Below are 27,842 nucleotides of genomic sequence, written 5' to 3' on the forward strand. Positions count from 1 at the left end.
CACCTCATGGGCGTATACACACACACGCCAAGTTTCAAGGCAATCCCATCATCCCCTGATTTTTGGCGAATTTTTGAAAATCGGGCACCCCATTCACACCCCTTGGGATAGCTCCGTCAATTTGCATGTTACAAACCTCAAACTCGGCACCAGGGCAGCTTATCCATGTGTCCACATGCACGCCAAGTTGCAAGCAAATCCCATCATCCCCTGATTTTTGGCGCGGCTCTACCCTCTAACGCACCTCCCATAACCCTAATTCACACCCCTTTAGATAGCTCCGTCAATTTGCACGTTAGAAACCTCAAACTCAGCACCATGATAGCTTATCCACGTGTCCACATGCACGCCAAGTTTCAAGGCAATCCCATCATCCCCTGATTTTTGGGGAATTTATGAAAATCGGGCACCCCATTCACACCCCTTGGGATAGCTCCGTCAATTTGCATGTTAGAAACCTCAAACTCGGCACCAGGAGAGCTTATCCATGTGTCCACATGCACGCCAAGTTGCAAGCAAATCCCATCATCCCCTGATTTTTGGCATGGCTTAACTCACCCCAAATTGTCCCATTCTACAACTACGTCAATTTGCACGTTAGAAACCTCAAACTCAGCACCATGATAGCTTATCCACGTGTCCACATGCACGCCAAGTTTCAAGGCAATCCCATCATCCCCTGATTTTTGGGGAATTTATGAAAATCGGGCACCCCATTCACACCCCTTGGGATAGCTCCGTCAATTTGCATGTTAGAAACCTCAAACTCGGCACCAGGAGAGCTTATCCATGTGTCCACATGCACGCCAAGTTGCAAGCAAATCCCATCATCCCCTGATTTTTGGCGCGGCTTAAACTTTTTAACTCACCCCAAATCAAGTCCCATTCTACAACTACGTCAATTTGCACGTTAGAAACCTATCCTTTGGTCCCATGACAGCTTACCCATGTGTCCCCATGGACACCAAGTTTCAAGGCAATCCCATCATCCCCTGATGTTAGGGGAACTTTTGAAATTTGAACACTCCAGTATGTCAGGGATTTAAAGTTGCAATTGCAGACAGCTCAATGGGGCCAGTTCCAAGGCAATCCCAACATGCCACGAGATAACCCTAAATCTTCTGGCACATTTGAAAAAGGGATTATTGAATTTGATAAAGTCTAAGTGAGCGCAGGAAGGACTTCTCCCCTTAGTCAAAGCAAGACACATACACCATCGCTGCAAGGCGGGAAGGGGAGAAGGGAGGGAAAGCAGGCAGGCAGCATGCATTGTAGTGCCGCAAGGATGGCTTGAGCACTAACGCATAGCAAACCAACCCATAAGTGGGCGCAAAGTGAGGCAAAGATGGCTGGTTGTTTCTTTCTAAGCCAGCAGTTACGCCTTGAGGGGCACAGAGGAGGACGATTGGGAGCAAACCAGGCACCAGGCGGGCAGAGAGGCAGGCAGAGTAGGCGAGGAGTCAGTCCTGGCAGATGCCCCACCACAGCAGCACCCCGGGGGAGGCGGGCAGGCAGGCAGGCAGGCTGCGGGCATTTCTGGGGGCACAAGGAAGTGATGGCTGGTTTCTAAGCCAGCATTGCAGTTAGTCACGCATTGCAAACGCAAACCATCCCAGCGAGTCGGTCACCGAGGAGGACAGGCTAGCAGAGGGGCAGGCAGAGTGACATGTCATAGATCTAGTATTGGGGAGGAGTCAGTCCCGGCAGATGCCCCAACACAGTAGCACCCTGGGTGGGCATTGGAAAACGCCATCTTGTGGGTCAATACTTCCCCCACCCCATGTCCTGCAGGGTTGCCTGCCTAACCCTTGTGGGGATGGGAGATGGAGAGCTTAGAGTGGCAGTGCCAGCAGCAGCCTTCGGCTTTCCCCTGGAACCAGTCGCCTTGCCCGCCTCTTTCCCCAGCAAGATCGCCTGGTGCTGCCTATGAAGATGCATCTTCATGCTGCTGGTTCCATAATGCCCTGTCGATGAACCCCTGCTTAGGCTGAGTTTGCAGTGGCGACAGACAGCAAAGCGGGGATCCGCTCCCAACTCAAAGTGGTCCCACACGATGCTTGTCTTTCGTTTCTGTGGTGACACCACCAATTGCCCGCCTGAGCTCTCTGGTGTTGCCACAGAAACAGGGGTGTGGGATGAGACTGGGGAGAGAGCCTCGGCCTGCTGCTGCTCCTCCTCAGCCCCCACATCCTGGAGGCCCACCGCCTCCTCCTCCTCCCCCCCCTCCACTGTGCTGAGGACCTCGTCTAGGTCCATCAGCGGGCTCGTGGGCTGAAAGGAGAATGAAGGAGTTGGGGATACTCCTCCTCCTCTAATGGCACTGCTGCCACGTGCCTCTTGCAAACGGGCACTTTTCCCATTCCCACCCTCAAAAAGAGAACGCCGGGCACAAGTTGCAGAAGAGAGTGGCTCTGCCTGCTGCTTGTCCTGCTTCTGTTTTGGAGCAGTCAGCCAAGGAGTTGCCCGTTTGAGTTTCACAGGAGGAGAGGAAGCCCTGCTGGCAGACTGAGCCTTGCTGCTTTCAGCACGCCTGCTTTCTCTTTTCATGATGACTAACAAAATATTAATACTACTAATACTATGTATAAGGTACTACTAAGAATATGTATAAGAAGAATATAATATGTTTAAATGTAGGGAAATGGGACAAGAACAATAAAATATACTACTACTAATATGTATGAGAATATACTACTAAGAATATCTACAAGAATATAATAATATGTTTTAGAATATTACTAATAAATGTAGGGAAATGGGACAAGAAATGGGACAACCACTACTATAAGAAGAACAAAATATGAATACTACTACTAATATGTATGAGAATGTATACTAATAGACTACTAAGACTATGTCAAAGAATATAATAATAATATGTTTAAGAATAGGGAAATGGTGTGCGTATGCTTTCCCCAAAATGCTCAATCTGTGGCTGCCTGTTGAACTTGACAAAAGCAGCCCACTCCGTCGAAGTTACACAGAGAAGAAAAAGAGAATCCAATTTTTTTGGTATATTTGGTATATAGAAGATAGAAGGAAACACAATCAGGATTTAAGAGAGGGGAGGGGGAAAAAGAACCAACCACTACTATAAGAAGAACAAAATATGAATACTAATATAATATGTATGAGAATATATACTAATGGACTATGTGAAAGAATATAATAAAATATGTTTAAGAATATAAATGTAGGGAAATGGGACAAAAAGTGTGTGTATGCTTTCAAAAGAAAGCTTTCACAAAAGCAGAACAGTCAGGCTTTAATACAGGGAAGGGGGGGGCAACCAACCCAACCACACACTCCAAAATTCAAAAATAAAGTTTATATTAAATCAAAGTAAGGGGAAAACACAGGGCAAACTAAGCTACAAGTCAGAAAGAAGCAAACAAACACACACACGCGCCAAACTAAACCTATATTAAATTAATCTATCTCCAAAGCAGGAGCACTAGCTAAGTAAGTGTTCCCTCCACGAACGCCAACCCACAAAGAGACACAAAACAGAAAGTTCTCAGGGTGGGTCTGCCTTAGTCCCCCCTCCAACGCTGGGATTGGAGGAGGATGCTTTCTGAGGAGATGAATTCTCATCAGGATTGGGAGTTGAATGTGCCTGTCATCGCTTCCAAAAAAATAATAATAATAAAAAAAAAAAACCCAAACCCCGATTTTTAAAAAAATATTGCACGTGAACCACAGCACGCAGAAAGTTGAGAGTGGTCTCAAAATGACCCCCATCCACGACTCTCTGTGCACAAGAATTTTCAGAACGATAGCTTAAACCCCCCCCCAGTTATCCCCGATTCTTTCCCTCAATGCAATCCTATGGGCGAAAAGCCGAAACGCCGTTTGAGCCCTGCGGTTGACCCGATTTTTAAAAAAATATTGCACGTGAACCACAGCACGCAGAAAGTTGAGAGTGGTCTCAAAATGACCCCCATCCACGACTCTCTGTGCACAAGAATTTTCAGAACGATAGCTTAAACCCCCCCCCAGTTATCCCCGATTCTTTCCCTCAATGCAATCCTATGGGCGAAAAGCCGAAACGCAGTTTGAGCCCCGCGGTTGACCCGATTTTTAAAAAAATATTGCACGTGAACCACAGCACGCAGAGAGGTGAGAGTGGTCTCAAAATGACCCCCATCCACGACTCTCTGTGCACAAGAATTTCCAGAACGATAGCTTCAAAAACAACGTAGTTATGCGCGATTATTTGCCGCAATGCAATCCTATGGCGAAATGTTTTCAAGATGGCGACCGGAGCGCTCCGACTGAACTCGGAGCTCCGAAAAATGGTCGCTTCTCTTCGCCTTGCTTCTAGGGGGTCCGCGGTCCGCTCCTACTCCGCCTCTGGGTAAGGCGGAGCAGGCCAATCCGCTACTGCTTCTACGCTCCTAATCGGAGCGGAGCACATCCCTAATTACAATTACTCATTTCAATGGGAGTTTTCCCATTGAATTCTATGGAAAAAAACCAAAAAAATGAATGAACCACAAATGAATGAACAACTTTTTTAAAACAACACCGTACCTATTGAGCAGGGTCATGAATGGTGGCAGCTGAGGAGGCAGGTGGGAAGGGGGAAGAGAAGAAGAGAATGGTGGTGGCAGCTGCCATTGCCACCACCAGAGGACAGCAGAGTGAAGGTGGCAGTTTGTCTCCCCACCTCGGGTGGTGGGAGGTCTCGCACTAGCCCTGAAAACTGTAAGAGAAATAACAATATATAGTGTTTTCTGAGTGTTCAAAGTTTTCACATTATCTAAGGAATCCATACAACAACAAGTAAAGCTGGTGGCTTGGATCTAGAGATGTCTTCTTCTTCTGGGAATTTTCTTTCTCTTTTTTTATTTTAAACATCACAAACACACAATCTTTACACCATGTATAATACAATACATACAAACAAAAGTATACATAAAGCAACTACACTAAAATACAATAAAAACAATTTAAGGATAAGATTAAAGTACATTTTTGGCCCTCTTCATGCCAGACATGCTAACTAACGTCTTAATTATTAACATATTAATATGTTAATAAAATTCAATTCTTTCTTATGACTTATCTAAATCTCATACATTGGATTCACAGAATCATACTCCATTTCTCTCTAATTCTTTACTTACAGTTGATACATCAATCAAATTTACTTCTTCGGATCTAGAGATGTCTTGTGTGAAAAGAAAGGCCATTCTACTTGCATAAGGCAGCCTTGCCAAATTGTTCAGATTTTTCTGTCTGACTGAAGCCTCCTGTACCACCATAGTTATCATTCCGGAATGTCCTTCAACCCTCAAGAGTGGCTTGGGGGGCACTAGGGATGCTGGAGATATGGACTGAAATGTGTTTGGATTTCTAAGAGTCCGATGTTTGTAATCCGCTTCAGACCGGCCTCCTCAGGCCTCATGCAGGCCACGGACTTCCAGATTTTTAATATATATTTTTACTCAAATTCATTCACAAGAAAATATGCAAGTTTCTGCTGAGACATATGCCATGCTGGAAATATATGTGGAAAAGTCAAACGGAATGGGGGACAATGCACAAATTATGCAAATTGTTGCAAACTTTCTTATGGAATTAATTGCTTATTTTTTCCTCATAGCAGGGAAAAAATTGAATCCAACTGTGAATGGGTACCAGAACGTACACATGAGGGATGGATTTCACAAAATCTGGACATCCCTGCGGGGCATAAGAGGCCGTAGTGGTGGAGAAGGGTCAGGAAAGTTCCATTGCACAAGTGGAATTATGCTTGATCGTCTCTGGATACAACCATGATTCTGTATTATAAGTGGCTTGCTTAAAGCTTCTGCATGTGTCTGTAATAAAGACAAGTTCATGATACTGTCAAATCTACACACCTTGGAGGGTTTGAGCATTATCTGTTCCACAAATGTGAGGAAGATAATAAAGATACTTTCCCTTTTTCTTGGGAAAGAGTGGTAGATCTAGTTTTAAAATAAAGTTATCTCGTAAAGAGAAACTGTCACTTTTGTTCAGGATCCTAAAAAAAAAACACCCTGAAATGTTATTGAGATGTTGCAATGTATAACTTGCATAGAAATTTAATTAGTTCATTAAGCAGTTATATGATCTTTAAGCAGTTGACAGCCTTTGTTCATCAAGCCTTTGTTCTTTCAGAACATATGAATTAAAGCCTGAATTTGTAGACTCTAAGCATAGTCCTTTCTATTGGGAAAGAATGAGAAAAAAATAATAATCAAGGCTTTTGGCCTGCAGTCTTCATTCAATAGACGCCCGTGGTTTCACAAGACACATTGGATGCCTGAAACATTAAGGATCTATTTGTTTGCACCATTAGTATGTCATGGGTTTATAGTTGGAATATCACAGAACAGGTCAAGACAGTGGCATGAAATATTCTGACAACCTAAGAACATTGAATATAAATATTGGGCATACTTTCTTAAAGGGAAGCATAGAACCGAAATAGCATTAACTCATATATTTGTTTCTTATCAAGTGTCAGACATTCTTGAGGATTTGGCAGGATTCCCTAATCCCTCAAGCTCTGGATGATTTATTACTCTCCATAATGTTTGGTGAAGTAATGATATGCCAGTTGCACAGCCAGCTCACCAGCGGCCGGCTCCTACTCCCTAATCCAAATCTGTACATACGGAGACAAGAGCCATGCCAGCCACCCCATAATTATAAACTTGCATAAGGTTTTTATCCCTTTGAATAATGTCTTTCTGCTGGACACACTCTGATCTATAGCTGGGCTCCCTTTTACACCAAAAGCAAATGGTGTGCTCATCCATCTTCTGCGCTGTTCTTTCTAAAATGGCTTGAGCAGCTAGCAGGTCCCTAATTGTTGCTTGTTTGACTGAACCATTGTATCCTGTGGTATATTTGTACTTGTGGGTCTATGTGAAGCTTATCTTAAAATGTGCATTTGGATTTCAGGTATTCATGATAATGGCAACAGGAGATTTTATTTTTTTCCTAAGTAACTGCAACACTTCTCCCTTGCAAGTGCCACATCCCTGTGGAAGAAAAAAAAATCAAACAAGCACTTCCTTCTTAACCTTAATTGCAATCCACTGCCTGCATGGTGATTTATCAATAGGTCTGTTCAGAAGACCACTGAATGCATGGAGCAGGGTTGGGATTGCACCTGCTGTCTCTGCTCCAGAACGCCATGGATTCACTGTGGATTCATCTGATCGTCGGAACATAGGAAGCTCTCTTATACTGAGTCACACCATTGATCTGTCTGTTGGTGACACTGACTGGCCATGGCTCTCCAGGGTTTCTGGCAGGATTCTTTCCTAGCTCCACCTGGTGATGCTAGAGACCGAACGTGGAACTTTTTGCATGCAACACAAGTGCTCTATCACTGAGCAAAGCCTGCACGTGTACAGTTTGTATGGATGTCCTGCTATGTGTTTACTAATTTTGTCTGTAATAATGCCTTCAACCAATTTACCTGGAACAGACAGTAAACTAACCTGCTTGTAATTTAATAGCTGGACTTGGAAAGACCTTTGCCTGAAACTCTGGAGAGCCAGTGCCAATCATAGTAAGCAGTACTGGCCTAGCTGAACCAATGTTCTAAGGGCCAACATAATTTTCTTCCTCAAAAAGCAGACCAAGGGGGAACCCAATCTGAATCATGACAAAAGCTCAGGGAAAGGGCTTTATCCTGCCTCCACTCCCCATGGCTATCTACCAAAGTGGGAGCCACCTATTGGCTGCTTTTTGAAGAAGAAAATTATGCTGGGAGTCCCAGTTATGGACCTCCCATGTAACATACAGTTTGGCACTAAATCTATTATGAAAGCAGTTTGTGATTCTTATATTTGAAACTGCTTGTATTGTCTGATTTTGTTCCAAAGGAAAGGATGCGCTCCATCAAAGAAATTCTAGATTGCAATTTTTCTCACCAACAGATATTCAGGATAAATCCACTATATCACACAGAGCTTTTCATGGTGTCCTCTCTAAACATATCAAGAGCTACTACCAGTTAGCATTGCTTCAAAAAATCAGTAGTGCCGGGAGATATAATCTGCATTCCTATGTGTTCCCCTTACTCCTACTGAAATCCTCAGGGATTTCAGGGATGCCTATGGGATATTCATTTTGATTTAATGCTCTACTACTTGTAACAATATAGTTATAAGGCCCTGATGAGTAATTTATTAGATGTTTCAAAGAGATGTTCTGGGGGTGTGACTAACTGTATCTTAATTGCCACATAAAATTAAATACAATTAAAGTGTATTTTAATTTGAACGATGCAACTGCAATTAAGCTGTAGTTTAAATAATGATGTGTTCGTTGTATAAATATTAGCAGAGGTAAATTACGGTCTGTAACACATGCCATAAATTTCGGAGAAGCTAGTAAAGAAAATGGACATTTGATAACAGAAGTTAGCTGCTCTCTAAGTACGTGCACCGGAACAATTCAAAAGTTGCTTTTTTCTACTTCAAAATTAACACCATGGATTATTCCAGTAGCCTTTCACATGATGTACTACACCTGAGAAAGGTTTAACATCAGTATAAATCATGGCAGAACACGTTCTGAAAGAAAGCTTCTAAAAGTAATTTGAACAAGGATGCATTGTTTTGCAAATGATGACAACCCATTTACAAAACTTGCATTGAAAATCTGCTGAGAAAGTTAATCCAACTTCAATGTGAAAACAATGTTGTTGTTTTTAAATGGGCCAGAAGATCAAACTACACATTACACAATTACGCATGCCGGACTCCACTGGGGAGAGTGCAGTTAAGATGTTCTCCTTTTTCTTCTTTCCCACATTCCAAAGGCGATCCAAGAACATTCCTGCACAGAGGCCAGTCGTACTTACTGCAAGTTTTATACATGGTGTGGAGAATTTGGATAGGCAGACATTTTTCTCCCTCTCCCATAATACTAACACCCGGGTCATCCCATGAAGCTGATTGGTGAGAGATTCAGGACGGATAAAAGGAAGTACTTCTTCACACAGTGCATAGTTAAACTATGGAATTTGCTACCACAAGATGTAGTGATGGCCACCAATATGGATGGCTTTAAAAGGGAGTTGGTAAATTCCTGGAGGAGAAAGCTATCAATGTCTACTAGTCCTGATGGCTATGTGCAACCTCCAGTATCAGAAGCAGTAAGACTATATGCACCAGTTGCTGGGGGACATGGGTGGGAAGGTGCTATTGCACCATGTTCTGCTTGTGGGTCCCTGGTCAATAGCTGGTTGGCCACTGTGTGAACAGAGTGCTGGACTAGAGGGACCCTTGGTCCGACCCAGCAGATCTCTTCTGATGTTTCAGGTTGGCTGGATCCTTGAAGCAAGACCCTTGTTTTTTGGACAAACTTAGTTCATCCCATACCAGTGATGAGAAAAGCTACTTGCTTCCTAGAGAAATGCCCTCACAACCATCTCCATGTGTACATACCTATAACTCACGATAACTTAGGATATCATTCTTTTGAGAAATTTTGGCATAAAAACTTATGCTATAATAAATCTGTTAATCTTTAAGGTGCTACAAAAGTGTAATTTGCAATGCTCCTATGTGTGGAAAAGAACTTGGATTAAAGCGATAGTTGGGGGGGACAGGCTGTGCACATTCTGAACCAGTGCCTGGATGTAGTTATGGCTTGGATAAGTGTCAATAAACAAACTGAATCCCGATAAGACAGACCTGGTGGTTCCCGGGTCCAGGAATTGAGGTGTTTGCCTGTTCTGGATGGGGTTGTACTCCCTCTGAAGGAGCAGTTCCGTAGTTTGGGGGTGCTCCTGGATTTATCTTTGTCACTGGAGGCACAGATGACCTCGGTGGCCCAGAGTGCCCATAGTCAACTTTGGTTGTTATGACAACTTTGCCCATTCCTGGATACGGATAGTCTAGCCACAGTCAAATTACCCCGTTGTCATGGTCAGACCACTTCCTGGTGAAGTTTGGGCTCATGGTGCCAGTCCCTCCCTGCAGAGGTGGGGGACCCATTAAGATGGTCTGCCCCTGGAGACTTATGGAATTCAAGCGATTCCTGACTGATTTGGATAAATTTTCAGGAGCTAGAGCAGGTGATTCTGTCAAGGCCCTTGTCACACTATGTAATGGCGAAGTGTGAAGGACCATCGATGCAATTGCTCCTGAGCACTCTCCTCAACATTATAGAGTTCAGAAGGTTTACTGGGGAGTTCCAGACAATGAAACAGGTCAGAAGATGGCTGGAGCATTTGTGGGATCAATTTCAGTTTTTGGAGCCTGAGGATGTGGACAAGACTCTTGCATCTGTTCAACCCCCCATATGCTCTCTTGACCCTTGCCCATCATGGCTTATTCAAGCTAGGCACTGTGGGGGGGGGGGGCAGGCAGGCAACCAGCTGGATCAGGTGTGATGGGGTGGTCCTTACTTCCTTGATGGAGGCAATGGTGCAACCAGTCCTGAAAAAAACCTCCCTTGATCCAGAGAACTATGCTAACTATTGTCCAGTTGCAAACACCCCAATTTTTGAGTAAGGTGCTCGAGAGAGTGGTGGTGACTCAACTGTAGGTGTTCTTGGATGAAACTGATTATCTGGATCATTTCCAATCTGGATTTAGGCCCAGTTTTGGGACAGAATCGGCCTAGGTTGCCCTGCTGGATGACCTTCTTTGGGAAAGAGACAGGGGGATTGTGACTCTGTTACTTCTACTCAGTCTCTCCATGGCTTTCTATACCATTGACCATGATATCCTCCTGGACTGCCTTTGTGACTTGGGAGTTGGAGGCACTTTTTTTTACAGTGGTTCGACTTCTGCCTATGGGGTGGGTTCCAGAGAATGGCATTGGGTGACTGCACTTCAGCTGATGGCACCTAGCTCTGTTCCTCTGACACATCTGAATAACCCGTTCCTGGATAGGGATAGCCTAGCCACAGTCATTCATGCACTGATAACCTCATGACTAGTCTACTGTAACATGCTCTATGTGGGGCTACCTATCTTTGTGGTTCGGAAGTGGCAACTAGTGGAGAACACAGCAGCTAGGGTGCTCACAGGGACACCTCGCTCTGCTCATATAAAACCTCTGTTAAAAGAACTGCACTGGCTGCCTGTTAGCTACTGAGCCACATACAAGGTTATGTTGTTATCCTACAAAGCCTTAAACAGCTTGGGACCAGGAGACATAGCAGACCTCTTTCCCTTATATACACCCAGATGACAGTTGCAATCTTCAGAGGAAGCCCTGCTAGCCATTCCGAAATGAACAGAACGTTGCCATGAAGAACCTAGACAGCAGCCCTTCTCTGTAATCTGGAGAACCCTCCCTCATGTGGTTCAGGAGGCGGAAAATGTAATAGCTTTTAAACACCTCCTAAAAACATACCTCTTCACATAGGCTTTCCCGGGATTGTAATTTATCTGATTTTATATAGCACTCTTAGCTTTTAACATTTTAAATTTATTGTATACTTATTGTATTTTTATGGTTTAAATTGTGCATTGCCTAGAGAGCCTCGGCAATCGGCTAGTATAAAAATGTAGTTTTGGCTTCTTGAATTCTGTTTCTGTCTTCTAAGGTATTAGCATCCCCCAGGCACTTTGGTGTCATCTGCAAATCTGATGAGTGTCCCCTATACTTTGTCCAAGTCATTAATAAAGGCGCTAAACAACAGTGGAACCAGGAGAGAATCCTTCTCTCCAGGATGACAAAGAGCCATTGATAAGCAACATTAAGAACATAAGAAGAGGTTTGCTGGATGAGACCAAAAGTCTGTCTTGGTCCAGTATTCTATTTCTATGTGTGGCCAGATATGTGCTTTTAGGAAGAGCTTCCTAAAAGTATCTGTCTGGCCACAGATAAGCAAGACATGCTGAAGATAGCCATTCATTATCTTTGTCCCCTGCATCTGGTAAGTGGAAATGTAGTCTATCAGTCTCATAATAAGGAACCTCCCTCCCATCCCCCTCATTTCTAGGCACTATTTGCATAAATTTCCCAAAAGATGTGCCATAGAATAATGATACAATTACTTAAGTTCCATTCAGATGTATTCCATTCATCAGTTGCATATACATTTTTCATTTGCCTTGTGAAAAAAATTGAGCTAGTGAATTCAAAAGTCTTCTTTTTTCATCTGCCTTCTGATGAACTAAGTCACTAGAAACATGAAGGGGAAAAGGAAAAAAGACTCTAGGCCTTTAAGAGCTTGCCCTTCCAAACACATTTTCAACACCTGGCTAAGGGAGGCTTTGGTGTAACAAAGGTTGATGATGGATCCTTATACTGACATTCTGTGTGGTGCTGCCTGCCCATCTGTTAGCACGCTACTACTTTGTATAGGCAAAAACGCTTTACAGCTTGCTTGTTTTGAAAACTAGAAACACAGCGTTTTGAACTTAAACCCATAAACTGCAGCTTCATATTAGTCACTGCATGACAATGAGTTTGGGAAGCAAACAATATTTTCCAAAGATAAAATGAGACTTGGGGTATTTCCCTTTTGCCTGAAATCCTTATTAATAAAGGTTTTTTTCTTGCTTCAGTGGCCTTAGAAACGTGAGGATAAATGGTTTTGGGATCAAGATCTCAGCTTAGTTAAAATATAGTTAAGCCAAATAGCTTAATAGGTAATGAACATACCTTCCAACTTAACCTGTTTAATGTGAATCCCACCTATTTTATCACTGTGTAGCATAGATGTACTCAATTTCCTACCTATTTCTGGACCTATCATCCACTTCTGTCTAGTTGGTTAATAAGATGCCACCTTTGTTTCTTTGCCAGGTTGCCAGAGAAAAAGTCCCTATATACTTATTTTTCAATGGCATTGGCAGAAGATAATATCTAGTGCAATGTTGACTTTTGTACAACTTTTAAAGGTACAGAAGCTGCCTTGGAGTCCTTGACTTGATAAAAGTAATACTAGACCTAACTGCCATACTGTCATATCCTCTTTTATGGTTCTGAAAATTACAGTATTAAGCTACTAGGTTGGGATGACACAGTGTGAAACATGTAGGTTTGTGATATTTGGAGAGGTAAAAATCCCTAAATGATAGGGAAATGCATTAATTTAAGGTGAGATAATGGGCCAGTTCAGACAACACACTAAGCCATCGTTAGGCCACTAACACTTTTGTAGCAAATGATTAGTGAGTGTGTTTAAACCGTGGTTATGTAGCTGCCATATTTAGGAATGGTTCACATGACACTCTAAGCTATAACGTTTCACTCAAAATGCTTAACCACCATGTCTTAACATGTCGTCTGAACAGGGCCATTATGTAGTAGCCTCCAGAACCAATGGAACTAACTTACTTTCAACTCTTTTATGAAAAGCTACTCTATGACATAATATAAAAAAGTGTACCTGAGTGAACTTACATGCCTCATTAACTTACATTCATGCAGTGGGGCTTACTCCCATGTAAGCAGATATAGGATTGCAGCATTAGTTGATATCTTCAGGTGATTTGTATATCTGTCATCATTGGAATGTATTTCTTTTTCTTTCTTTTTTTTGCAGAAAAGTGGTGTCTAAAAGAAATACAGAGGACAGTCCTCAATTTGAAGAGCTGAGCTTGTCCAGTCCAAGTTCATGAAGAGCTGAGTCTTGAAGTTGTCCATCAACCTCCCTGGGACAACAGACTGAATAAGGCCTGCAGGTCACCTTGCTAGAGACTTCCTCATTATCGTGACATGTACTGTATCTCTATTTAAATTATCATAACTGTTTCTAAATCTGCAGCCATATATATTTGCACATGCAGATGTTATGCAAATAGGTGTCCCCTTTGGTCCTCTCTCTCTCTCTCTCTCTCTCTCTCTCTCTCTCTCTCTCTTTGGTGAGGCATGACTTTTTTTTTATGGCAATTCACAAGCAATCACCCTTACACAGGAGAGGTCTTTTATGTGAGCAGTGTGAGATGGGAGTAGATTTCAAAAGCAGAAACTTCCTCCTTGCTTTCTTAGGTACATTCTAGAGCTTCCTTGACTGAAGGGGTGGGGGTCAGTGAAAGCTGCTACAAAACTAGAGCAGGGCTGGTGTTCCTGATGTTGTTGGATTCTCAACTTCTATCATCCCTGACCACTGCCCATATTGTTTGCAGCTGATTTATACAAGCTGTTTTATACTCACCAAAGGGCAGGGATTTTGTTAGAATGAAGCTGAGGAGAGCTGGACATGGCTTCGGGGGGGAGGACACTGGGGAGGGGAAGATGAATGTGTCACACAAACCCCTATTTTTAGCATCAAGCCCTATACTGTAATACTTCCACATTCATCTTCAGGGCAGTAGATGAAATCAACTCAAAGAAGGGGAAAATATATCCTCAAGTGTATAAAGCAATTATAAATCAAAGAACAAAGGTAATAGCTGCATTATATTTATTAGCTTTGTGCATTTGTTCTTTGCACTTCAAAGGATGAGTTCATTTAGCCAGTGGTGATAATTGTGGTAAAAGAGCAAGTTTATATTTCGTTCAGTTCTAGAGGGGTAGCTGTGTTAGTTTGTTTCAGCGAAACCCCAAAAGGGTCTGGTGGTCTCTTAAGGGCACCGTCCTACGCACATTTTCATAGAAATTAGTCCTACAACTCCCAGCATTCCCCAACCAGCCAACGCTGTCTGGAGAATGTTGGGAGTTGTAGAACTTTTTTTCTGTCTAAACATGCATGGGATTGTGCCTGAACAGATTGGTTGTGGCACAAACATTTGTGGACTCTAGATCCCACATCTTGATCAGCTGAAATGAATTCTCATTTACAAAAGCGTATGCCACAATAAATTTATTAGCATTTGAAGTGCCAAAATGCTTTTCTTCTTTTTTTAATTAAGGAAGTGAGGTTTGAGAAGATGGGAAGCCTAAAGTGTGTAAACTAATACAGTGACTTCTGTGAATAGTGTGGTTTGAGTTCAGCCTTATCTTAGATATAATGTGTGTGTGTGTGTGTGTGTGTGTGTGTGTGTGTGTGTGTGTAGGTCCCACACTGTAAGGAATCCCATCCTATCTTAGGCCACAGCTAGACCTAAGGTTTATCCTGGAATCATCCAGGGTTCGCCCCTGCCTGAGCACTGGATCCCCTGTGTGTCACCTAGATGAACAGGTTTGACCCCTGGACGATCCAGGGATAAGCCTTAGGTCTAGCTATGGCCTTAGTAGTTTATACCATATTGCTCAAAAAGGTATTCCTCCACTTTTTAAAATCTCTTCTCCAAATCTGATCTTCCCCAGAATCTTCATAGCATAACATCTCAATCCCATCTTGGAAGCCAGCATGATGTAATTCAGCCTTCCCCAACTTGGTGCCCTTCAGATGGTTTGGACTATAATTCCCTTCAGTGCCAGCCATAATGGCCAATAATTAGGGATAACAGAAGTTGTAGTACAAAACATCTGCAGGGCAACAGGCTGGGCAAAGCTGATGGTTAGAGTGTTGGACTAGACCTGGGGAGACCCATGTTCAAATCTTCACTGGGTAATCTTGGGCCAGTCACTGCATCTCAATCTAAATGACCTCATAGGGTTGCTGTGAGAATAACATGGGTAGGAGGAGAACCATGTAAACCAACTTGAGTTTCTTGAAGGAAAGGTGAGATATATAGAAGAACAATAATGTGAAAGCCTTGAACTCAGGCTGATTGTATGCACATGTAAATAAAAAATACTCACTCTGGATGATAACTGTAGAAATGGCATCCCTAGCTAACAATTGTGTGAAATTGAGAGTGCACCAAATCCTCTGCAGATTTCACTTAAGTAAACCAGAGATGGGCAACCTGGGGCCCTCCAGATGTTCTGGCCTACAACTGTCCTATGGAAAGGAATGATGGGAGCTATTGACCAAATCATCTAGAGTTATTTTGGGCTATCACAAGTTGTCCACTATTGAAGTAAACCCATAAATGCAGGGGGGTATTGCAAATGGCCAACTGGAAAGAATGAGAGGATTAACCAGTAAACCTGAGGCCTGGGAAACCCTGCTTTGTATCAATTGCAGTGAACTTGTACTTTATTTTATTTTATTTTATTGTCAAATTACAAACAAAGCTCCAGCTTGTCTGAACTGAAGCTGCATATATTAGAGTAAATGTTCATTAAAACCAGCTTCCAGTGAGTAGTTTCATTCACGTTCTTCCTCCTGTACAGTATAATGAATTCCTTAGACTTTGAAAGTGAGTTGTTGTGGCCTAAAGTAACAAATCAGTTTTGGAATGCATGCTGTCTGTTGTAAATGATTTGGGGGTAATAAATTTTCTGTTACAAAGCAATAGGCAGAGTTTTCATAATGTTGAACAGTTTGGACTTGTCTTGAAGTGAACAATGTCACTAAAGCAATGCACCAGTTCCAACTATTTGTTATTATAAAAGGTGATTTTTTTTTGTCCTTAAGGTAGAATCCTCATCAAATTTCATTCTTTGCTGTAACATGTTTTATTTCATATGTAGAACAAATAAAAAAAAATCTGAATGTATTGGGTATCTGTTACATTCTTTAATGTGAACCACCTCTGGCTACTTTGTAAAATATATTACTTATTAATTGATAAAGAAGTTATTAATATGAGCTTCTCAAGCTATTGAGCGCTGCTCAAGATTGCATATGTTTTTAACTTTGCAATATAAATATTTGGTTATATAAAATCAGAAAACAATGTGGAGGGCCTTCAAATGGATTGATAGTTTTACAAATTTACTTTTCACTATTTATTGGAAATTTATTTTATTTTAATTAATTAGCCATGTTTTAAAAGTATGTTTTTCCAAAGTGAGCTTCTAAGAAAAAAAAATCACAAGAGTGCTAACAATAAAACAAAGAATAATAAATCAAATGAAATGGAACAAAACATAAATAGATTTACAGTTATAAATGGTGATTTCACCTAAATCTTGGAGTGTTCTTATGAATTTCAAATATTGACATGGTTTTTCTCAGCACCTCAGATTACCGCTCAATACTTTCTGCTTTTCTATTTCTTTCTTTTTCTTTTTAATGTGTGAACCACTTTCAGTGGAATCAATTTATCTTTGTTTTAGGTATGCAATCACACACATGAAGTCTAAGAACATAATATATGTGTAAACAGTCAGTTTTATTGAAAGAGAGAAGGCTGAGAGTGTAGAGGAAAGGAAAATTCTTGAATAATCTTCAAGCACCTGAACAAGTCGCATTCCTTTACTGACATTTGTTTCCCAGCAAGGGCAAGTCAGCCTAGAGGAAGAAGTCAGTATACCTCTTAATTACAAACAAGACAGAATGTCTCCTTAAACTTCTTTGTCATAGTACATGCCTTCAGATTCTTAGCGTTGTTCTTGGCCAATGAAGATGGCAACAAGAGGTCTAATTGCTAACATCTGTAATATCATGTATTGTTTTCTTGCTCATTTTGAAAGGAAAGCTACATGGCTGAGAACACATCTTCCAGCAGAACTTACCCATCCAGAGGTGTTGGCCATTTCTCATTCATTAAGAAGGCACAGATTAAAACATTCTGTAAGGACCACAGCTGCAATATGTAGAGTTTTGGGGAGGAGACAATGGCTGGCTTCAGACAACTCAATAACCAACAGTGGTTTAAGTAGTCAACTGTCAGTTCAGTGGTCAATGGTTGGTTATTGTGTTGTCTGTCGGGCAAAAACTACTCTGCAGAGTTGTTTAGCATTTTGTCTGTCGGGCTCAGTGGACTATTTTGCAGGGCTGAGTGGACGATATCAGCTGGCTACAGAGTTCCCAGGCAAGAGTAGCCAAAACTACACCGGCCACTCTGCTACAGCTGGCACAAGTCACAGAGGCTGCTGGGTTAGCACCATGAGGACTGAGGGAGGGTGGATGGTGGGGAGAGGGGTGGGGGCTGTGTCAGTCAAATGCTAGGTTGACTATTAGTCCACTCAGCTCCAGCCCCAACCACTCCACAGATGTGTAGGAACATGTTGTATGGGGAGTACCCACAAAATAACCAACTGTGAGTTGAGTATTAACCCACCATTGATTAAAGTGTTGTTTGAACACAGCCAATGAGAGTTCTACCACCACAAGTACCACCAAGTGATGAGTACTGCCAGAGTTGACGCCAATCATTTATTTGTCAGTGTTTATGTGGTGCAGGATTTCTTCCAACAGTGATGATGATGATAATGATGATGATGATGATGATGATATTTATATCCCACCTTTTTCCCAATAGTGGGAGTCAAGGAGGTTTACAAGATTAAAACATATACAATTAAAACATGTAATATAAATTTACAAAAGTTAAAGGTGTGGTGTTACTATCTGAGCCTCAAGAGTGTTTGTCTGCCTCACCCATCTCCACAGGTACTTAAGCCTCCAGGGTGCTGGAGGCGTGACCCGAAGGGCAAAAGCAAAAGTGCTCTCAGCCTGAGGCTCTCAGCCATGGGCAAGAAACCGTTAAAGAGGAACTGCCACCTTGGAAGAAGAGCAGAATCAGAGGAAAGTTTGGAGTGACAAGCAGCTACTGATACAAAGTGCCACAGCTGTGCAGAAGAAAAGAGGAATACTCATTTTAATGCCACTGGTGTTTGACTGACAAAAGGCCAGGGAGCAAAGGGATTCAGCTAGCAGGTTAAGCTTGAGATTGAATCTTTTCCCCTTTTGGCACAGAAATCTATATTAGAGTACTGTTTCCCTATGGAATCTGATAGAGATCATGTGAAATGTAGTTCTTCCCTGAGTAAGAAGGGGTTTGGTACAGACTTATGTACACCAGAGGATATGTATTCCACAACTAACATTTTCTCTGGATGGAATGGGAAAACAGAAAGACCTCTAGTGGTAGGCTGCATAGATATACAGAATAATTAGCAACTGGATTTAGAATCCTCTAGCAGTGGGGCAAATCTCACGCCCCCAGAGTAGACTCACATTTCAGATCCAATTCTAATAATGACTTGCTGAATAAGTTGAATGAAAATGACCCTGAATTGGATGAGCATGGAATCGCTTCTAAAATTTATGAATATCTAGGAGATCACTGTTTTCTTAAAGCACAAATATATGAATGCCTATTCAAAAAGTTGGATTGCATAGAACAGAAGCTCTCAAGGCTAAAGGCTGTTATGCAAGTGATAACAGCATTAATAGAAACAGGAATACTGGTAGTCTCCCCTGCTAATAATTCCTTCAAACAGGACCTCAAAGTTACAAGTTATGAAAAGGAACATATTGGTAACAGTTTTATAAACGAAGATCAGGCTAATGAGGCACAGTTAAGAGATATATCAGGGATGCTTTAGGGTGGATTCCTGCATTGAGCAGGGGGTTGGACTCGATGGCCTTGTAGGCCCCTTCCAACTCTGCTATTCTGTGATTCTATGATATTTTTCTGGATTGGGAGGAACACATGGAGGAAATCTGGGACCCTCTAAATGAGAATGACTGCCCTGTAGATGATTTCTCTATTCTTAATTTATTGTCTGCAGATTTAGATTTGATTATAATAGATGAATGGAAGGAGCTACGGAGGTGCAGTTTGCAGGAATGGCAGCTAGTGGTCAAGATGCGCTGGATGGTTTGAATCATACTGTAGTGAGTTCCTTTGGGCACTTTCAGAGTCCTGATTCTCTTAGAAGATCAAATGGCACCTGGAAAAAAGGTCAAAAGATTCTGAAGGATATACTAGCCAGAACTGGAAATGACTGGAAAAACAGGGGTGTTTAAAAATGCTCTTGCCTGTATCCCAAAGGGTAAAAACAAACAAACATGAAGCCATAATTTAATTGACATTCACAAGTCAAGTGCATTGTCCATTTTTTTTAATCTGTTATATAAATTCAAAGATAGGGAAGTCTCCTTTAAGTGGGGGTAAGCCTCAAAATATATTTGGAATTTCAAACTTGATTCAGGATAATAAGAAGTCTGTAAAAAGTACAACCCAACAGAACGGCACATTTAATGCCACAACTATGAAACAATGGTATAGAAGCAAGCTAGTGGGTGAGGCCCCTAAATTTCTTACATGGCCAAATAACATACCGGTCCGAGAAAAGAGGAAAGGATTTTTTTTACAAGAACAATATGATCAAGAAGAAAATTAACTTGGATAAGTCTATTATTCCCACAATTCAGTCAAGAGGCCATGCCCTTGATAACAATAAAACATGAATTAATATTAAAGCAGTGCCCTTTACACTGGTAGAATCCCAACCTCTAGATCATTATAGAATCATGGAACCATCTCTGGAGGTGGGAAGAGATAGGGGAAAGAACAGATGTGACTAGAGAATGAGAAATCAACAGATCAGTTGATACCCATATTGGTATAAAGCTCTTGAATTAGAAGTGGGGCTACCATCAGCCTCTGCTAGAGTAAACAATGCTATCTTCTTTTACCTGAAAAGGTTGATTAACATGTCTGAACACCAATTGGCTAAACAATGCTATCTAGAACAGGGGTGGTTGGACTTCCCCTTGTTATGAAAAACTGTCACATCTTTTACTTTCATTGGCTTCCTTTCAGCCAAGTGAGTCAAAGGTTAAAATTAGAGATGAACTATATACACAGGATGCTAACAATGATGCTGGAATCATCCAACATACAGGATTTAGCAGATGGTACAACTCTCTAACTATCTTATTTCCTTGACTCATTCAGTACTAAGGAAGGCTTTTACCAAATTGCGCTTCCAGACTATGCCATCAGCATACCTGGATGGGAGATATAGAAATGTTACTCAATTCCAACACCTTTGTGTATGCAAATAGAGGATATAATTCACTGTATATTTTCCTGTGAACTGTATGGCAGCCCTAGGAAAAGATTTCTTGTACCATTGCATCGAGGAATGTCTGACAGAACTTTGGCTGAGCAGTTGTGTAAACTACTTGAAGATACAGATCCTTATGTAACTAATCAAGTAGCCTTATTTGCAGTGGCTGCTAAAAAGATTAAAGCAAGGCTCCTGAAAATTGTTGCTGTAGATTGAAGTAGCTCTATTCCTTGTGCCCTCTCCCCTTCCTTATTTCCCTATGCTAATCCCACCCATGGAAAGATGATGATGATGATGATGATGTTACCTTTCTCTTTTTTAAAAAAAAAAAGTCCCAAGGCGACTTGTAACAAAATTATTAAAACATACAACATATAAAATGGCTAAAACCAATTTCCATTAAAATACCAAAATATAACAAAACAATGAAAACAACATTATGGACAGCAGCCAAAACAGCTGATACATAAAAAGCCCATCACATGCCTTCAAGTGCCTGGGAATAGAGGAAGATCTTGACCTGGCAGCAAACAGATATAGCAATGGAAATAAAATTCACAGCTGTATGCCTCCCCTCCCATTGTCTTCTCACACACATGCAAAGACACACACACGCCAAATACTCACTCCTAGTTCTTAACCTAACCATTCACCCACCTTAAACTTACATTTTGTCAAGTGGGTCTTAATAATGGTACCTAAAACCTGTCCCATATGACAAAGAAGGTTTAAAATGTGGGAAAGAGATGCATAAAACACGCGTACTATTCCCACCTTTCAAGAGAGTGCATGTTATAGTTTGGCATCATAACTTCAGTGGATGTAACTAAGTGGCCAACTGTATGATTAATGAAAGCCTGTAATCTCAGCTGAAGAAAGCATGAAAACCATCTATATAATACATTTCTAATGCTTTTGTGGTAACTGACAAAAATTATCTATGAGACTATCCTCAATTCTGGGCATCTGAAAACTTGGTTGCACTACCTAAACAGAATAGCATGAAAGTACATTCACTGGTGTGCTATATTTCATACACTCAAACAATAGAATCTGCTAATCCAGCTGTTTTCTACTGTTTGTTGTAAAAGCACCATGTATTATTCAAAGGTTCAGATTCTGTGTGCAAAAAGGGGCTCTATCTAACGTTGGTGGCAATCCTAGATACTATAGCCAACGTGAAGTCAGGAAAGAAGCACAGAGTTTTCTACATGAGGCATTTATTGTGCACTCATCATTTCCTACCCATATAGGTTCTTTAGCTAATATCATGACATAAGAACTGCCATGCTGGATCAGACCGAGGGTCCATGTAGTCCAGCACTTTGTTCACACAGTGGCCAACCAGCTGTTGGCCAGGGACCAACAATTCAGGACATGGTGCAACAGCACCCTCCCACCCATGTTCCCCAGCAACTGGGGACCCTGTAGTTTCACTTTGGTTTGTAAAAAGTACTGTGAGGTTTTTTTTTAGAGCAGGGAAGATAGAGTATTATTTCTGGTGGTGAAGGAAAACACAATGTTCTCTTAGGTATTTGTACTATTCTGCTATACCAGAGTGCCACCTAGATGTTATGTAGTAGAAAAGCAGGAAAGAATATGCTCCTCATGCAGTTGCCAGGTCTCAATTCTGTGATGAAACAAAAAATAGATGCATTGGATTAACAGCTGCATGTAGAAAAGCCCAATAAAATGTCAGGTGGTGTGTTTTTAACTTTATATATATATATTGCAGCAGCCAATGACCTGGTTGAATAGCCAAGGCAGTTTTAAATGGGAAAGAAGCTTGTTCATTCTGCCAAGTGATCAGCAGCAATAAAAGTTTTACAACAGATCCAGGTGTGCATGCTTCTTCCCCACCTGCAGTATGACTGCCTATCTCTGCAGCTCTGTAAGCAATGGCACAGGAATTAATCCCATTTGCCACAGAACTCCATCTGACATAGTTAGCAATGGGAGCCTCATGCATGCATGGAGCTCTGGATCACAACCCACATGTAAGAACATTATTAGTATTATCCCATGTCTAAGGATATGACTTCAGTGTATTGTATCCTTAAGCTCCAGACAGGGAGGATCCTAGTCACCAAAATGCCTCCGAAATTTGCCTGGTGAGACATGCATAGTATATTTTGCACATGCCCATCCCAGCTGCAGTGACATAATGGTGATATTTAGGGAAAGCCTCAAGGATGTAATGTGATGCAGGGAAAGTTAATTAAAAGATATTAGCCTTTTATTACGTTCTTTTAGTGTAAACAACCAAAAGATCAGCCACCATCCTCCAGTGCTTGATGGAACCAAAGGGAAACATACAGAACTTATGAGGGAAAGGCTTCTCTTTTGTTACTGAAGTATTGCTGATGAGATTCTGGCCGCTGTCTATCAGGTAGCCTTCCATTGCAAAATTCAGTTTGGCAACTCCTCTTGGTTCTCAACTGGAATTGCTTAAGGGCTTTACATCCACCTACACAATCAAACAACATCAAAGCCAGTGCTATACATATACATATACATATACATATACATATACATATACATACAAATCATGGAATGCATAACATTCACCTGACAGCCAAAATATTGCCCTAATTATGCTAGTAAATACTAAATGCCAATTAAGATTAATTAGATTAATTAGACTATCTTGTACTCTAATGCTGTGGAATGTTGAAGGATTAGTCACTTAAATTAGTTACATTCAAGACATACTAAAATAGTGAGTGAAATTGTGGTTGTTTAACAAAAGTCATGATGACTGCTGGCGTGGGAGAATAATTCTAGAGTTGAGCCGAAATGGGCAAGGAGAGTGATTTTTGAAGACAGTTTCATTAGCATTGAAAGACGCCCGTTTTCTCTTTTGGCTCTCTTTTGGGTAATATTCTGTTCATTGACTTCATTCTATATTAGTTCCATTTGTCCTAAGTGATGTCAGTTAGATCAGGTTGGTTTGGGGGCTGAATTCTATCCCACCTGACACGCACAACTAACAGACCTGGCTGGTTAGTTCAAACTAATGTGTAGAATCCAGCCTCTTCCCACAGCTCCCCCCATTTTTTTGTCTTCATTGTCCTTTTAGGGATGCCGGGTCACAATAATTCAGTGACAGTAAAAGTCACGGCTGGAAGAATTCCCAGGTCCAGAACCAGCACTGAACCCTATGGATGCCAGAGAATCCCAAAGCAGATTAAAATGAGTTTAGATTTCAAACCACAGTTTTTGTGCTGGACTGGCCTCTATAAGTTGTGTAGAATCAGTGGACTCACAGATCTATTTTTTTTGTTACTTTCCTTAAATTTATGCATATGTGTTTGTTAGAAAGTATGGAAGTTTTGGGAAAATATGTTAATAGCTACACTATCTATATCTATATCTATATCTAGATATAGATATAGATAAATATAACAAAATACATATAATATATTTCCAATTTCTCTTCAGCTGTCATGTAGCACTCTTTTTTGTGTGTGCATCCTGTTCATTGTTTGTATGTTAATTTAAGTGTGTACAACACAGCACCGTGCTTTTGGAAGTGGAGAAATATGTTAAATATTACAAAATTCTGTGAAATGCTCCAAAAGCTATTATGCATTCCTTTGCGTACTTTTCCACAGCCAATTTTTTGGGGGGGATTCCGTCTGTGAACAGATGCCAGAACAAACGGCACCTGACAATCCACAAAACACAAACGGAATGGATCCCACAAAACCTGGACTTCCCTACTCAATTCTGTGCCCCTTGGTTTCTAGATAACGGTCTCCAGCTTTCCCAATTTTCCTTCTCCCCCCTTCCTTCCTGAAAAGAGTATAAGCCTTCCTTTCTCTAGTTGCTTTCTGTAGTTTGCCAAGAACTTCTTCCATATCCTCATGTTGCCACTGTGTGAGGTTTGAGTCCTAGACTGACAACTTTTCATTCCCTCATAGAAGCTACACTACAAACTGTTTTAGTTCAACCAGTAACTGAACAATAACTGACTGCCAAACCAAGCCAGCAAATCCGTGTTGCATGCTTTACAGCCACAGATGTAATGCAATATCAATGCCTCTTTCCCCTGTCTATGCAAGTTTTGCATGCAGTCAACCATCAGTCTGTTCTGTCCCATTTTAACATCAGTCTATGATCCTTTTAAAAACTTGTGCAACAAACCACATTTATTTTCATGCACAATTTTTCCTAACATGCACATTTTGTATGCAACTTGCTCCAACATGCACATTTTTTGTAGGCAGCTTTCCCTAATATTTCAACTTTAGTAAGCCATTTTTGAGCTGAGATTGCATTGCAAAATTCAGAGAAGTGTGCTTTCCAAAGGATAGTAGTGATCCAATTAGGATGGAAAGTGCAAATTAGGTCAGTTTGCTTAAAAATGAAATCTTCCCCATTCCTGATCATGAGCATGACAGGTGCCTGCACTTAACCACTGTGGAGCATTCTACAATTCTTTAATTGCTTGAAGGCTGCCCTCCCCCCTCCAAATTAGAATTAGAATTTCTGCTTTTAGCCACACTATCTCTTTTGAGAACAGAATACATGGAAAGGGGGTGGGCACCTTTTTAAGGGCGCTTTTATGTGGCAATATCCCAAACTTTTAAAATGCCACATTATGGGGAAAAGATGCAGGATTCCTCCCTTTATCATTTATCTTTTGGTAAAGTCTAATAGAAAACACTTTCCCTCCAAAAGGTCCGGCCTGCATTCATTTTTAAATGGACTGTGGAACTGTTTTGAATGAGAAAAAGCAGAAGCCAGGATGTCATTTTGGCATTTTTGTTTCCACATTTTCTTTATCACCAACTAAAGAATGTGTTGTTCATTTATACCTACGTGGTACTTTACGTAGCCTAACAAACACTTTAGTGCATTTAAAGAAAAGAAGAAGTGTCATGCTAATGATATGTTACTCTCCTTTTCTTCCAACTCCACCCCCCACTGCCATTTGAAGGGTAATTTAAAATGTCTTCTGAAGACATGGCTTGTATTATTGAGCTAAAATGTATGCAGCTTAAATACTGAGAATGGATAGTGGAGGAGGAATAGATTCCCCCTCCCTTAAGATTTACTAGCAATATTTCTTCTCTGTGGTGTTGGTTTTTTTTATATAAATTGCTGTCTTTGGCTAAAGCTTAAAGAATGTGTTCTGCTCATATTAACGCATCTATTCATATTCAAATGGTTGCTAAGTGTTGCTAGAATTGACTCAGAATGGCTTTTTAACAAAGTAAAGCTGAAATTGTCTCTTTACTTGTCTACTGTAGCTGATCAAGGCTGCAGTTGTAAGCACACTTATCACTAGGAAAGAAGCCCTACTGAACTCTGTTGAAATTACTCACCCAGTTTGCATGAACATTGATTCGGGCCAGAGGCCACTTTGAATGTTCAACTCCCGCCCCGGGTTTTGCTATCATTTGCTATGTCAGCTGAACCTGGATAACAGCAGCTGTTGGAGGGGGAAACAAGTCTCATATAACTCTACATCACACCATGGGTTGAATATTCAAAATGGCCACCACCACGCACTACAACCATGGTGAACTTATTTAAGCCTCAGTAGGCAGTGGTGATTGTGTGAACCTAGTCACTGAGTGGGTCTGCATGGGCCTGCTGTGTGGTCAAGAAACCAACCCCAATGTTTATTTCATTTAGTCCTTTTCAATCCCTGCGTATTTACCTCACATGCACTTCCTCTGCTAAGATTTAGAGGCTACTTCGAAAAGGTATCTTCCTCAAGTAACAACTCTAGGGAAATTCCTTAAATAACCTTTTCCTTCAAAGAATTCACTTATTGTGATATGCTTAAAAGCATGCCTGTAAAAGGTTGCATGTGCTTGAGAAGGGATCCTAAAATTGCTAGTTTCTCAAGATGTACAGTAGTTGGCATTACCTTCTGCTTTAACATAAATTTGCAAAAGAAATTAAGGTATCTAGTTGTACAAGTGCATGGTTTCTGTTCAGTTATGCATTTAAAAAGAAGAGAGAAAGGGTTTCAGTAATGGAACAAAAATAGGGATAGAAAAATGGCCAGGAGGAGGAACCGTATGATAGTTCTGTCTAGATAACTAGAATGCTTCTTTAAGGTGATACCGTGTTTTCTAGGAGAAAAGTCAGAAATGGAGTATTAAGCTGAAACAAAGGTGATCATCAGCTGTGGTGAGGACCATTGCCATTCTTCCTCATCAGCACCAATCAACAGTTCACGTAGGGATTAAGGAGAAATTCATTCCATCCAAATTTTTATATGAACATACCCAATTTGTATCTCCCAAACCTATACGCAAACTGGAAGGTATTTTGTGAGGTAGTTCATCACTCCAGGATGTGAACAAAAATGCATACAATAGGAGAAAGTGTACAAAAATGGGTATAATAGGGAAAACTCTGCAAAACATATTTTATTTATTCATTTATTTATTCACAATATTTATATACCGCTCCCCATTCAAGAATATTGCAGCAGTGGACAAATTGAATAAAATAATTAAAACAGAATAAAAACACATTAAAAGCACATTTTTAAAAGAAACAAAGTTCAAATAAAACCATGCCTGCATAGTTATTAAGGAAAGGCTTCCTGGAACAATGACGTTTTCAGGAGGTGCCAGAAGGAATACAAAGTTGGCACCTGCCTGACCTCCAGAAGCAGGAAATTCCATAAGATGGGGGCCACCACACTGAAGGCTCTTCCCCTGGTGGACTCCACTCAGACAGTAGGTCTATGTGGAACCACCAGGCGCATGCCCTCGGAGGACTTCAGTGACTGGACAGGTTGATATTTTGCAAAATCATAATGCAAAAATACTTTATATTAGGTGGAAATTGCTTGCAAAAAGTGTGCACACTAGGAAAAGTGCATACAAAATTGTGTTATGTTAAGAGAATAATCACATTTGATTTGAAACATAGAGCGGTTGACCGCACTCTCCGCAAATGGTGCCCCTGCTCCTTTCCAAGAGCAGGCTATGAGGAACTGACACTTTGAGGAATCATGTTTCGTCAATCTGTGATACATGGAAGAGAAAAGAAGCCAAACAGGTAAAAACTGAGCCATATGTTGACTTATATGGATAATCCTATACTTTCATCTCACCTTTCCTGAAACTCAACTAAAACGATTAAGGAAAAGATCAGATGAACTTGTTTTTGGC

Source organism: Elgaria multicarinata, chromosome 3, assembly GCF_023053635.1.
Source record: "Elgaria multicarinata webbii isolate HBS135686 ecotype San Diego chromosome 3, rElgMul1.1.pri, whole genome shotgun sequence".
Taxonomy (NCBI): domain Eukaryota; kingdom Metazoa; phylum Chordata; class Lepidosauria; order Squamata; family Anguidae; genus Elgaria; species Elgaria multicarinata.